Source organism: Nematolebias whitei, chromosome 11, assembly GCF_014905685.2.
Source record: "Nematolebias whitei isolate Nwh7 chromosome 11, NemWhi1, whole genome shotgun sequence".
NCBI classification, from domain to species: Eukaryota; Metazoa; Chordata; class Actinopteri; order Cyprinodontiformes; family Rivulidae; genus Nematolebias; species Nematolebias whitei.
Window position 1 is genome coordinate 17,750,579 of NC_056508.1, and position 13,964 is coordinate 17,764,542.

Sequence of the window (13,964 nt, forward strand, 5' to 3'; positions counted from 1 at the left end):
CACACACACACACACACACACACACACACACACACACACACACACACACGCGCGCTTCGGTTTGCACACATGAAGATCCACTCAGCTCGAGCTTGTCGAAGCTTTAGACCCTGTGAGCCAAGTTCTGGAGAAACGAGCTGAAACAACCTCCAAGAACTTGCAGCTAAAACTGAACTCTCCATTTGCTGTATGTTTAAAACACCATTTGTTCCCATTGTTGGACGCAAAGCTTTGTTACAAACAGCATGTGCGCATGTTGCGTTAATGTGGTATTTAATCTGCAACGCTGACAGGATCTGAAGCAGCTGAGTTTGAATCATGGACCACCCATTTTATTTGGACACTTTGCTCATTGCAAAGTCATGAAGACTGGTGGGGAAAAAAAATCATAAAGAAACTAAATTAGGTTGTTAATGTGCAACATTTGTGACTGTCTGTCAACTACCATGCGTGTTTGTTTACCAGTGGAACCAGTGACCTAAAATGGTGAGGTCCATGGATGAGCCGTTTCATGTATTAGTATTCGTGCTCAGATTTTTTTTGAGTAAATTATGTATATAGTAACCTTGAAACAGACTTGAAGACGGAGTGTTTCACCTGTTTTTCAGCCTTAGCCCTCACATGGTTTCAGTGGATTCAGCCAAGTGCTTTGTTTACATTGAGTGCATGCCCACATTTAACAAATGCTCATTAATTGTGTAAAACCACAGGAACAACACCATTGATAACACTTGTATGTTTAATGAGTACCTTTCAGCAGGTGAACTATATGAATATGGTGTGTGTGCGTTTACACTAAACTTGAGCCTAAAAAATGCTCTGATGATCCTGATTCACATTTTCATTAAGATTTGAACATAAAGCTAAAAGAGAAGGAGAGAAAGTGGGAGCACGTTATGCTTCCCATAAATAACTGCAGAAAACCCTGTTAGGTGGCTTTCTTTTTAGGGGAAACCAGCACAGCTTTGCTAATAAGAGTAAAGAGCCCCGCCCACTTCTGAAGGAACTTTTCCAGCATTTTAAAGGAAGTAAAGTAAAGAAACAGTCTTAAGTCCAGCCACTTTATGAGTGGAGCACTTTGAAGTTTGCATCAAGATAACACCTCATTTACATACAACTTGATTGCAAACATATTACTGTATCCAGCTGCAGACAGTTGTGGTCAGATCTCTGCAGCAGGCTCACGTTACGACTTGTGATGCCTGTGATTTAGTTCACTCCGAGTGTTTTATGGCTTGATGAGGTTTAAGAGCTGTTTCAATTAGTCAGCACTCTCACTCACTTATCTCCCAGGGTGTGTTTCTGGCAATTCAAGACAACTAACTGCTGAACTTTCCTCTCGTTGTTCCTATCAGTGCTGTCGGTCTGTTTACTCTCTGGCTTGTTTTGTCTTCTTCTTGCTGCAGTCACCGTGGCGTCAAGTTGCTCTTACCGTTAATAGCGATCAAAAACGTGGATGATTTGTTCTCCTGCAGCGTGCACCTTTAACCAACTGTTTTGTCTGGAGCTGAAAGGACAAGTCTGAGACTTAATGTTGATGAGGTCAGCAGGAAAACATTCTGGAGAACAGTTTTGCAGGTTAAGAGCTCGATTATGTTCACAGAGTGGTAAAGAACACGTTTAAATTAATAGAGTTTGGTGAGGGAGAGTAATATTTTGCAGCGCACGTGTTATTTCAAGGTGTGGAATTTTGTAACGGTTAAAACGCCCCCCCCCCCCACTCCCATCACCCGCATACCAGCGTAACCACATACTCCTTCTTCTGTCCGCCCTCCCTCCATGTTTTTCCCACATACTTACAATATTCACATACATTCACTTCTCACCTCTCCCCATCCAAGATGTCGCGCAAACACGTTGCACGGCCAGCTGAGCTGTGATGTTTGACTGAACTCAGCTCCCTGAGGAACACCTTCCAGCTAAACATCAGTCGTTCCTGGGTTTTTCTGTTTTCTGTTCATTTTTACAAACTTTCTTACTGCCACTTTATCCATCCATCCATTATCTTTACCCGCTTGTTCCATTTTGGGTCACGGGGGTCGCCGGTGCCCATGTCCAGCAATCACTGTGCGAGGGGTGGGGGACACCCTGGACGGGTCGCAAGTCCATCACAGGGCCACATAGAGACAAACGAGACAAACAACCATTCACTCTCTCACTCACACCTAGGGACAATTTAGAGTTACCAATCAGCCTAACATGCATGTTTTTGGTCTGTGGGAGGAAACCGGAGCACCCGGAGAAAACCCACGCATGCACGGAGAGAACATGCAAACTCCACCCAGAAAGGCCCCTGGACTGGGGTTTGAACCAAGGACCTGCTCGCTGAGAGGCAGCAGCTCTACCAGTTGCGCCACCGTGCTGCCTACTGCCACTTTATGATAGGTTCAAGTATAATCTGACGTTTGTAGTCGGCTTTTTCACTTTACTTTCTGTTTTTCGTGCTCTTCCCTGTGCCATAAATAACCTCTCAGATGTGAAGTTTTTCACTTTCACAATGAATACTAAAAGTCAGTTTGTGTGATCTGTCGGTTCTTGGATTCTTGGCTCTATAGGTAGGAATGTGCGATATGGCATAAAATTCATATCACGATATGTATTGTGAAGAGTGGTGATAACGATATATATCGCAATATGTTTTTGGTATAAAATTTGCACTAGGAATTAAAAAAGCATAGGGTGTCCTTTTGCCATCATATATTTTGAATTAAGAAAATTTCACTACTAGGTCCAGAGAGTTTTTAGAATAATAAACAAATCAAGTATTATGCTTCTTTCTTGTCATGCAAAACAGTGCAAAATATATCAAATGTAGTTTTAGTCATTGTTTTAAACAAAATAATATGTTGTTAACAGTTTCCAGTCTTCTTACTTAATAAATGAACAGCAACAGAGCAGCATTTTACACTGAAACACTTCACCTCCAAACCTCTAGTGGGCGCCTCCTTCTGCTTTAATGGAGAGCTGACACAAAATGAGTCTGTGGCTTTGACCAGAGGGTCTCGCAGTAAAATCACACAACACAGCGCTCTTTTCACAGATCAGAGAGCAGGTTTCTCTAAAGCTGACTAATGCTTACTTTAACTTTTGACAGAAAAAAAAAACCTTTAGACGGAACACAGCGTTTTGCGCATGCGTCAGAATACGGCAACACTACGGCAAGCCGGGCATAGTTAGCTTGTAGCTTCGCTACTTAGCCCTCGAAGAAAAGACTAACGCCACTTGCGCACAGCTTTCAACAAAAAAAGTAACGATTAAATCTGACAACTCTAATTTTACATCAGACACAGCATTACTGCGGTTAGCCGGTAGAAGACAGATCTCTATCGTAGGCTAAATTTCTATCATTTCTATCGTGTACCGTTTATATCACGCATTCCTAGCTCTAGGTTAGCTTTATTTGTCGTATGCAAATCGACACAAGGTCAACAATGCGTTGAAATGCTTAGGATGAGAAGAACCGTCTCGACTTGCCAAAATAACCCAACAACAACAAGAACTATCAAAGCATGCAGCAAATATACTAAAAACATACTAATAAATAAATACTAAGAAACATATTAAAAACACTCTTGCACCATCTGCATGTTCTATACTTTGATCTGACGTAGATCTCAAAAACTATTGGAGGGATTTCTTAATATATATATATATGTTATTTGTCCTGGAAGGATCAGTTCCGTATACTGACGTGATCCTGTAATTTCTTTCAACTCCACTTGTTGCAGTTAGAACAGCTTCATCGCTGTAACTGAGCTAAATGTCCTTTTTCTCAATCGTTTTTAGTTCAGGTGTGCAAGAAGTTAAACGGTCAAAAAACAACTTTTAGATATCAGTTTTACATTACCTTCCACTGTTTGCAGTTGAACTGCCACTCGATGACGTACAGCTAGGCCTGTCACGATAACAAATTTTGCTGGGCGATTAATTGTCTCAGAATTTATTGCAATAAACGATAATATTGTTTGAACTGTTACAATAATGAGTAATAATTGTCAAATTTAAGAAGAAATGTTGGTCAATTTGTTTTGAGGGCAGTACCTTTTTTGATCGCCGGATGGCAGCATAAGACTATTTGAACTGAAGGATGGATAGTGAGGGAACGAGCAGTGTGTCTCTTTAAGAAAAATGGGAGGGAGGCCTCTTGACGTGACATGGGCTGTCTCTCTTTCCTGTTTTTCTGTTCTCAAAATGGCGGACACTCTGTGTGGTTTGAGCTCTTGAACATAGCATTTTTGACACAAAGCTTTTAATAACAAAAATCAGTAAACAAGTTCTCAGCTTCTTTTTGCAAAGAAAAACAACTTTTTACACTAAGGCACAGGTTTCAACTGTGAATTTTGGAGCTTCGACAAGACGGAGGTTTTTCCCAAGGTCGGCCTGTTAGCTTAGCTCGTAGCTTAGCTGCTTTTAATGATCCAAAAACTCAATTTTAGATGGTTTAAATGGATTTTAAAAAGAAAAGAGAAAGGGAGGGGTCAGTGAAGAGAACCGGCGTTGAGACTTTTGTCATCCAGTGTCTTCAGTAGAAAGAGAGACACGAAGAAACGATAAAGCTCATAAAGATCATTTTCATTTATCATGCGATTAATTGATTCATTGTTTATTGCGACAGGCCTACGTACAGCTTCTTTCTTGTGCTTTAATATAAATGTAACTGTAACATTTTTACCATCAGTTGTTTATCTTGCAGCATTCTAATATAGATTATTGACACTAACCTCATGGATTTAGTTTGTCAAACCAAACCAAGCAGCACACCATGGGAACATATTTTTTCCTAATCAATAGCAATATGAGTGAACACTGTCAATAATGTGGAGGGTTTTTTTGTCATTCAGTTTAATTCTCAGTGTCAGTAAATCTCTTTTGTCCACACAGTTCCTACAGTATTGGTTATTCACTATAGGCTTATAACTATAAAGTGTTGTTAAAAACAGGCTAAAGTAGTTATCTGTATTTTCCACCCTATAAGTCGCATCAGTCCAAAAATGTCTAATAAAGTGGAAAAATACATAAATATGTCCCTTTGTTGTATAAGTCGCATATATAACGCGTCGCCGTTGACAACCCAGAAATGAGGGCCGGTGTTGTGCCAAAAATCGATTGGCTGCCAAATGGCGGCCGCGGTAGCGTGCACGGGAGGACTTTAGCAAGATTTTTAACAAGATTAACACTTAAAAACAATTATTTGTTTGCTCGAAATTATAGCAGAAGTGTGTCTCAGTTGAACTTTTCCTTAATAAATGCACTTGGACGGTCAAATCAGCTGCATTTCAAAAGCCGATTCGTGGCCGCGGGAGCGTGCACGGGAGGACTCGCTGTGCATTTCTTCAAAATTTAACAAGATAACCACCTAAAAACAACTATTTGTTTGCTCAACATTAAAGGTGTGTCTCAGTTGAACTTTCACTTAATAAATGCACTTCAAAGGTCAAATCAGCTTCATTTCGCCGGGGCGGCGCAGTGAAATGAAGCTGAAGTGACGGTTGCTCCAGGCGAGTTGGACGAAGGAGGCAGTCTATGGCAAGCCAATTGTGCCATTAATAGACACTTTTACCTATTACATGACACAACAGCATGCCATACTACACGAGTGCCATCTAGGGGCTGAAAATGATAGTGTTCAATATTTTCAGTCAGAATGAATGAAAACGGTCATATCTCAGCCAAAAATTGGTTTATAAATATGGGAAAAAACATAAGTAAGTCACTTCAGAATATAAGTGTCAGGGCATGTAAATTATGCAAAAAACTGTGATTCACAGGGTGAAAAATACGGTAGTTTATCATTTTTATTCAGCCATATTGTAAAGAATGAGAGCCCTCACAGTGTCAGATCTAATGATGATCTAATCACAGCTCGATGGAATATTCACATTCAAACAGACATTTTATAGTACTTTGTACGTAGCTATTTTTATTAATACCATTTAAACATCTGCCTTACTTTATTGTTTTGATCTATCATTACATCTCAGATTGAATTTGAATTTGTTTGCCAAATCAAAACATTGTTTATTCTGATTGTAAAAGCTACAGGACATAAGAACAAGTGTTCATACTGACCCTTCAGAAAGACTTCAACGATGAAATGTTCTCCAAACACACTCAGCTAATTAAAGTCTAAAACTGACTAAATTGTGATTTAAATCTGAAAACGTCTGATCAGTTCTTCTAACAAGACTGCATTTCCATATTTTGTGCTCGCTCAATATTGCATATGCATTTTTTTTTTTTTTTTTTTTTACAGAGGTATTAAAGTTTTAAACCAAGTTTATAACCATGCATTAGTTCGGTCTTATTCAAAAGACAAACAGAAATATTCTTTCAAATCAGCGGAAAAGCTGCTCTGTCTGACTCTCTGGAGAAGGAGAGGGAACATTTTTAAGAAAAGCAGAATTCCTCACAAACTTGACTCCATGCCCCCCCCCCCCCCCCCCAATAATTTTGCCATATTGATACATGAGTGTAGACATGACATCAGTGCTGCAGTGATTAACTGATTAGCAGCAGCTGCTCTAGTACTTATTCGTGTGGTTGTGTAACAAGCAGGTCCACACTGTGGGCAAGGAGTTTGTAGTAATCTGCTGCTTGCTGCTGTACTACTGGATATAATTCATGGGTATTTCCTCCTTTAAACAAAGCACATCTTGTGCAAGACAGAGTGACTGCATCTGATCGACACGCTCACCGCTGTGTGCAAGTGACACGGAGTGAAGTGTCCTCCGGCCCCCAGGGGCAGACAGCGATAAAAATATTCTGACCCAAGACCCATCTGCGTTCCCTTGTGGAGAGTCACAGAGAAAAGTCATCTCTCTTTGAGTTTGTGTGTATTTTAGTCACTGTCTAAGGATTCTTGCTCAGATGCTCCTGAGTTGAGGGAATGGGGAGAGTTTTAATTCACATAAACATCACACAGGCTTTCAAAGCCAGTGTTTTTATAGTTTTATTAGGAATTACACCAGTATCCTGGTTTATTGCTGGAACTGTCTGGATGAGCGGTTCCACCCAAATTAACTCGATTTATTTGGATCAGTGGCTTTTGTTATAAGGACATTTTGATGAACCGCAGCTGTGTTTTATCTTTTGAATGTTGCACAGAGAATGGGTTATTTCTGACAATAAAAAAAAGATCTGAGTCCCCCCACACATACACACACACACACACACACATTAAATCTTATTTAGTCAAACACTTTTCTTAAACAAATTATTTCTAACTAAATCTCTTTACACTGAGTCTTTCACTAAAATTCTTAGGATCATGATAGTGGCATGCTTCCTAGACTCTTCTTTTTCTTCTTCTTCTTCTTCTTTCAGCTTTTCCCTCTTCAGGGGTCTCCACAGTGAGACATCCTTCATCTCTGTCCTCACTCCAAATACCTCCATGTCCTCTCTAACTGCATCCAGTTATCTCCTCCTTGTCTTTTTCCTGGCAGCTGCATTTCTAACATCCTTCTACCAATATACCCACTGTCCCTCCTCTGGACATGTCCAAACCACTGTCCCTCCTCTGGACATGTCCAAACCACTGTCCCTCCTCTGGACATGTCCAAACCACTGTCCCTCCTCTGGACATGTCCAAACAATCTCAGTCTGGTCTCTCTAACTTTATCTCCCAGTTGTTCAACTTGTGCTGTACCTCTGATGATCTCATTCATAATCTTATCCATCCTTGTCACTCCTAAGGAGAACCTCAACATCTTAATTTCTGCCACTTCCAGTTCTGTCTCCTGTCTTTTTGTCCATGTAAATGGTAAATGGACTGTACTTATATAGCACCCTTCTATCTTATTTCAAGATACTCAAAGCGCTTTACACAACAATCTGTGTCCTCGTTTATCCATTCATGCAGCACTCTACTAGATCTCTATAAAGCTAATTGAACAAATCATTCTAAAGAGATTAACCAGAGCTTTATCACATTCATACACTGATGGGACACACATCAGAGGCAATGAGGGATTCAGTGTCTTGCCCAGGGACACTTCAGCATGTGACTGCTGGTGGATTCGAACCCCCAACTCTCGCATTGGAGGACGACTGCTCTAACCACTCAGCCACAGCTGCCCCACCATGTCTCTGTCTCCAGACCATACAACACAGCTGGTCTCACCACTGTCTTGTAAACTTTTCCTTTGTCCTTTGCTGACACCCTTTAGCCACAACTCACTCCTGAAACTTTTCTCCATCCACTCCATCCTGCCTGGATGCTCTTCTTCACCTCTTTACCCCATTTTCCTGGACAGTGGACCCCAAGTACTTGAAGTCCTGCACCTTTGTGACCTCTGCCCTGTGTAGCCTCTCTGTTCCACCTCCTCTTTCTCATTCACACACATCAAGGTCAAAGTTTCTTTATTGTTATTCTCTCACATGTGGTGGAACAAAATAGTGTACACAGGGTCCCAGTTACATGTACTCTGTCTTACTACGGCTGCCTTTCATTCCTCTTCTTTCAAGTGTGTACCTCCACTTCTCTCTCTTCTTGGTATGTTTACCAGAGTCCACTACTTTATTAAATGCCTACTGTAGTCCTTGAAGAAATGCTTTTCACTTGCTGCCTTTCAGGCCACAGTTTGACTAAGATCAACTATAATGAGAAGCGATGGAGCACTAGCATTTTGTAAATGACATTATGCATGACCTCAAGAAATATTGCATTACAGATGAGATGCATTACAGCTCAGATTACCGGAATTTCCAGACTATAAGCTGCTACTTTTTTCACAGGCTTTGAACCCCACGGCTTATACACAAGCACGGCCTATATATGTACAAAATTGTTTTAATTTTTAATTTTATATTAGTGGGTGTAGCTTATGTTTGGGTGCACTCAGTGCTCTGTAAATGAAGGTATATGTTGTTATTGACTCTCAGTCACTACCACATAAAACTTTAGCTCAATTTTTGTAATTTTTTACCAAGTTAAAGCAATTTTGAGTTGGTGCAAAAAGTTAACCAGATGAATGAGTATCCAAACATTACTTTCTGAGAGTATTATTAAAATTCATGCTCTATGAGGTATTTTGCTAACAGCCAGACAAACACACACAGACATAAGAAAAGCATCATTGCCCTTTTGCCTTCGGCTGCAGACCATAATTAGTTGGTTCATGTTGGCCTGCCAGCTAAATGGTGAAGCTGGTTTGATTTCTTTACATGCCGTTCTGAACTGGTAACCACAATTGTGCAAACCAGTTCATCCAGAACCGTAGTTTGCTTACGACTCTTCCTCTTTTTCTCCTGCACTCCATTCCTTGTTTTCTGTCAGTATGTATTATCCGCGCCCACCCCGTGCACACATACTAAATTTGCAGCCCTCACTTCTCTCCTGTTTACATTTTGTCATGGATCCCCTCATCTATTCTTTTCCTCTGTCAGCTCCATCACTTCATGCCTGCTTCACCGTTTCTGCTTTTCGAACTAATTTGTTTCCGTTCGTATCCGTCCTCTTTAATAAATACCTCCTTATCTCCTAATTCTTGCATTCACGCTATGTATTATTATATTTTTTTGTACTGTTCTCAGTCCTCACACAGCTCTGGGGCTTTGATAAATAACCCAACTCAAAGTGGGGGATAAAAGAAAAGGCAGGAAGGCGGGGAAATAGGAATCGGTTGGAGATGACTGAGGGAGGAAAGTAAATAAACACTGATGCTACTGTGAGTGGGCGAAAAGTGAGATATATTGGCAGTTATAGAGCTGCACGCGCTGATGAGCTTTTCTCTTTAAACGCTCACGTGCAGCACTGCAAAAACACTTACCAAGCTGAATATTCAAATTCTCCGAGCGTTCATCTTAAATGTTCCAACAGTACGTCCTGTGTTTGGGTGTGTGTGAGCCTGCTTGTTCACTCAAACACATTTTCCATATACAGTACTCACACAGATTACTCACTCCGTAAGCATGTCCAGGAGCACCAGATGCTCGTGCAAACCCTGGCGTAGGAGCGTTCAGTGACAGAAACTTCTCTGAGGCTATCATCATTGATGTGAATGGACTTAGGGTGAGTCATATGCAGCAGAATGAGTTCTCCTGTGGGCTCTGATTTCTGTTTCCTGCCCTTTTCTTCTGTTTCAGCTGAAATTTTACATCATCCCAACCCTTTTTCCAGAGGTTATCTCCATCTGTGAGTCATAGGTAGAAACTGGTGTGAACAAGGGAGTTTTGTGTTTGTGATATTACTGGCAGCTGTTTAGTTAGGCAATTTATTGACATGTACAATTCTCAAGGAACCTGAAAATCCCCTGGATTTCTAAAATACACCACAGCTGGTCGGCTTCTGAACATCATCACTTTCAAGCATTAGAAAATTATAAGCCTTGTAATACTTGAAGAAATTTATATCGCCTGACACCTTTCTTGTAAAAGTTTTAAACTAAGATCACTGTCTGTTAAGAAATTCCAGTTATATTCCAGTAGTCATATTGGTCCACGCTTGTTTGTGAGATATGTTAACTCAGAATGTGTGTTACGGATGAGTTTCTGCTACTACCACCCCAACTTTTAGCTCATTGTCTGCAAATATACTAGAGGTATAGCCATTTTTGTGTTCGCTAAATAATCAGCTATGACGGCCATTTTGAATGGAGTTGACTCAAAAAGTTATTTAATATCAGATATACATACAATGCTTAGTTTCTCAATTCAATTCAGTTTATTTATATAGCACCAAGTCCCAACAGAAGTCGTCTCAGAACACTGCACAAAAACATTCGCACATTAAAAAAGCCAATTAGTAAAAGTTATCTGTCTAATGAAGCTTAGATGTCGTCACCCGCTTCTTTCTTTGTGGGTTGTGAGAGTCACTGGTACCCATATCCAGCAGTCGCTGCGCGAGAGGCGTGGAACATTCTGGACAGGTCACAAGTCCATCACAGGGACACATAAGCCACATTTCCATAGCCCCTCTTCAGCACGGTTCGGCTCGGTACGGTTCCAAGGCTTCAACCGGTCCCTTTTTCAATCCCTTCTTCTCTGGTGCTACCAACCAAGTTGAGCTGGCACCAAAACATGACGTACACTGTTAGTCACTGATTGATCAGGGGGCGGGGTCACTGGTTCTTGGAGAAAGTTTTCACAACAACCCCATCTGCCATTTGCAATAACTCGAACTTGGAGGAAAAATTGGTCCTATTTTAAAGATTTTAAAACAATAATGACAACACTGTGGTCTAACGCTGAAGTGCAGTCGTTTTTGTGTTTGGTGGCCGACGACAAAATGCACACGAGCTAGATGGAGCTCCGCCGGTCCTCTCCACCGGAGCCTCGGAGCCCTCTCAGGCCGGGCAAGGCATCACCTCCCCGACTCCAGTCTCCACCAGCCACCGGCAGGGGGTGGGATGGAGAGTGGAAATTATTTTAAGAAACATTTTATGTATTAAAAAACGTGTTTGTTTTTTTTATCAGTGAAGATTTTTTAAAAATGGTGCCGGCTTTATCATGAAATCCTGTTTTCACTTTAATGACTTTATTAAATAATCTGTTACAGTGAACTCAGCTGAACAATCATAAAGACACAAAATTATTGGATCTCAGGAATATTTCTCTCAAACATTTAAAGACGAGATGCAGCCGTTAGTTCAACTTTATTCTAACCAACACATGTACTAATCACTAAACAAGAATTAAACTTTAAAGCAAAGATAAAAAAATCAGTACAAGAAACAAAACATATCTAAATTGAACAACAAAAGTAGACACAATGAGTGCAAATACATCAAATGATGAAGAAAAGGTGTAACATTTTTAATATACCTGTAGATGCTTTTGTAGAATCTGGTTCATCAGAGATTTAATGGTGAACTAAAGTTCATTAAAAGGTCATTAGCAGGATTTATACACACACACACACACACACACACACATATATATATATATATATAGTTTAATTTGATCATTTTAAATCTTTATTCTTTTTAATTTACCAGAAACTTTAAAAAATAAATTCTCATCCTGTATATGAAACCTGTTTCAAGTTTATGTTGTGATTCTGAGCTAAATCCAGATTTGTATCCAATCTGTGGGTGTGTGACAGTAATAATCTGACATAAATTATGTTTTTATCTGGACAAATTATGAAGCTTCCAGGTTAACCTTTTTATTGTCCGCTAACTTTATGACCTTTCTTGACCCTTTTAGAAAAATCAACCACCTTATTTAACTGCATAAAATACTGTTTATTTTATTTTATTCACATAATAAAACAACTATTCAGTCTTTAAGAGAGAGAGCTAACTCAGTCTGAAAACATCAAATTTAAATGACTTATTTTAACTCTTCAGGCCATTTTTATTATTATTATTTCATCCATCCATCCATCCATCCATCCATCCATCCATCCATCCATCCATCCATCCATCCACAGTGTTTGGTAAATAACAAAAGTAAAGTGTCATAACAAAAGTCTAGATATTTTTAACACTGTACATCCTCTTTGTCAACATCTATACTGAAGTGATACATAGATGGTTTCAGAGCAGGGAAGGTAACAGCCACTGTCTTTAATGGCACACATTGTATGATGTCGCTCCAGAGCTGGACGTAAACAGACTGTAGGTCTGCTGCAATTATTTTGATGGAGAATCATCTGAAACACACACAACATGTATAACTATCCATCCATCCATTATCTTTACCCGCTTATTCCATTTTGGGTCACGGGGGTTGCTGGTGCCCATGTCCAGCAATCACTGTGCGAGGGGCGGGGTACACCCTGGACGGGTCGCAAGTCCATCACAGGGACACATAGAGACAAACGAGATAAACAACCATTCACTCTCTCATTCACACCTAGAGACAATTTAGAGTTACCAATCAGTCTAACATGCATGTTTTTGGTCTGTGGGAGGAAACTGGAGCACCCGGAGAAAACCCACACATGCATGGAGAGAACATGCAAACTCCACCCAGAAAGGCCCCTGGACCGGGGTTTGAACCAAGAACCTGCTCGCTGAGAGGCAGCAGCTCTACCAGTTATGCCACCGTGCTGCCCACATGTATAACTAAACAGTGTTTAATCGACATTTACCAGTACATACTTTACGCTCAGCTCCCACTATATAGTAGATTAGCATTAGCTTACCCTCACACGTCGTCTAGCTCGCGTGGCTTCCCTCACTCTCCTGTTCTTCTCCAAAGTCTTTCGCCTCGCTGCTCGCAGCTTTTCCCGGGCCTCTTCTCATCAAAGTCTGACAAAAAGCCACAGACTGAGCAGAATATTCAACAAAGCTACGAGATCCTCCATCCTCCATTTTGAGAGTCAATTTCAGGTGATTGTAGTTTATTATAAATATTTGCACAATTCTAGTCTAAATGGTATTTTAGCAACAACACGCTGTTGTAGCTGTTTGACTGAGATAAACTTGATTATATTTAGAATCATTGTGAGCAGTAACCGTACTGTGATAAATGTACTTTAATAAATGATCAAATATGAAAAATAAATAGTAATCACTACATAGGCGGCATGGTGGTTCAGTTGGTAGAGCTGCCACCTCTCAATGAGCAGGTCACCAGTTCAAATCCCGGCCGGGGGCCTTTCTGAATTAAGTTTGCATGTTCTCTCCGTGCATGGTTTTCTCCAGGTACTCCAGTTTCCTCCCACAGAACAAAAACATGCATGTTAGTCTGATTGGTAACTCTAAAATTGTCCCTAGGTGTGAGTGAGAGAGTGAATGGTTGTTTGTCTCGTTTGTCTCTATGTGTCCCTGTGATGGACTGGAGACCTGTCCAGGGTGTCCCCCGCCTCTCACACAGTGACTGCTGGACATGGTCACCAGTGACCCCTACGACCCGAAAAGGAAGAAGTGGTTAAAGATGATGGATGGATTGAAATCGTTTCTTCTCATCCTAAGCATTTCATTGTACTGTTAACCTTGTGTTAACTTGCAAATGACAAAAACAACTTGAACTTGGATGGATGGATGGATGGATGGATGGATGGATGGATGGATGGATGG

General features: G+C 40.5%; 1 protein-coding gene across 1 annotated transcript in view; it reads left to right on the forward strand.

The window, feature by feature from the left end:
* LOC119416770 (proline-rich transmembrane protein 3) overlaps window positions 1–13,964 on the forward strand; it is a 22,887-nt gene that overhangs the window by 392 nt on the left and 8,531 nt on the right. The gene's annotated exons all lie outside the window — the stretch shown is intronic.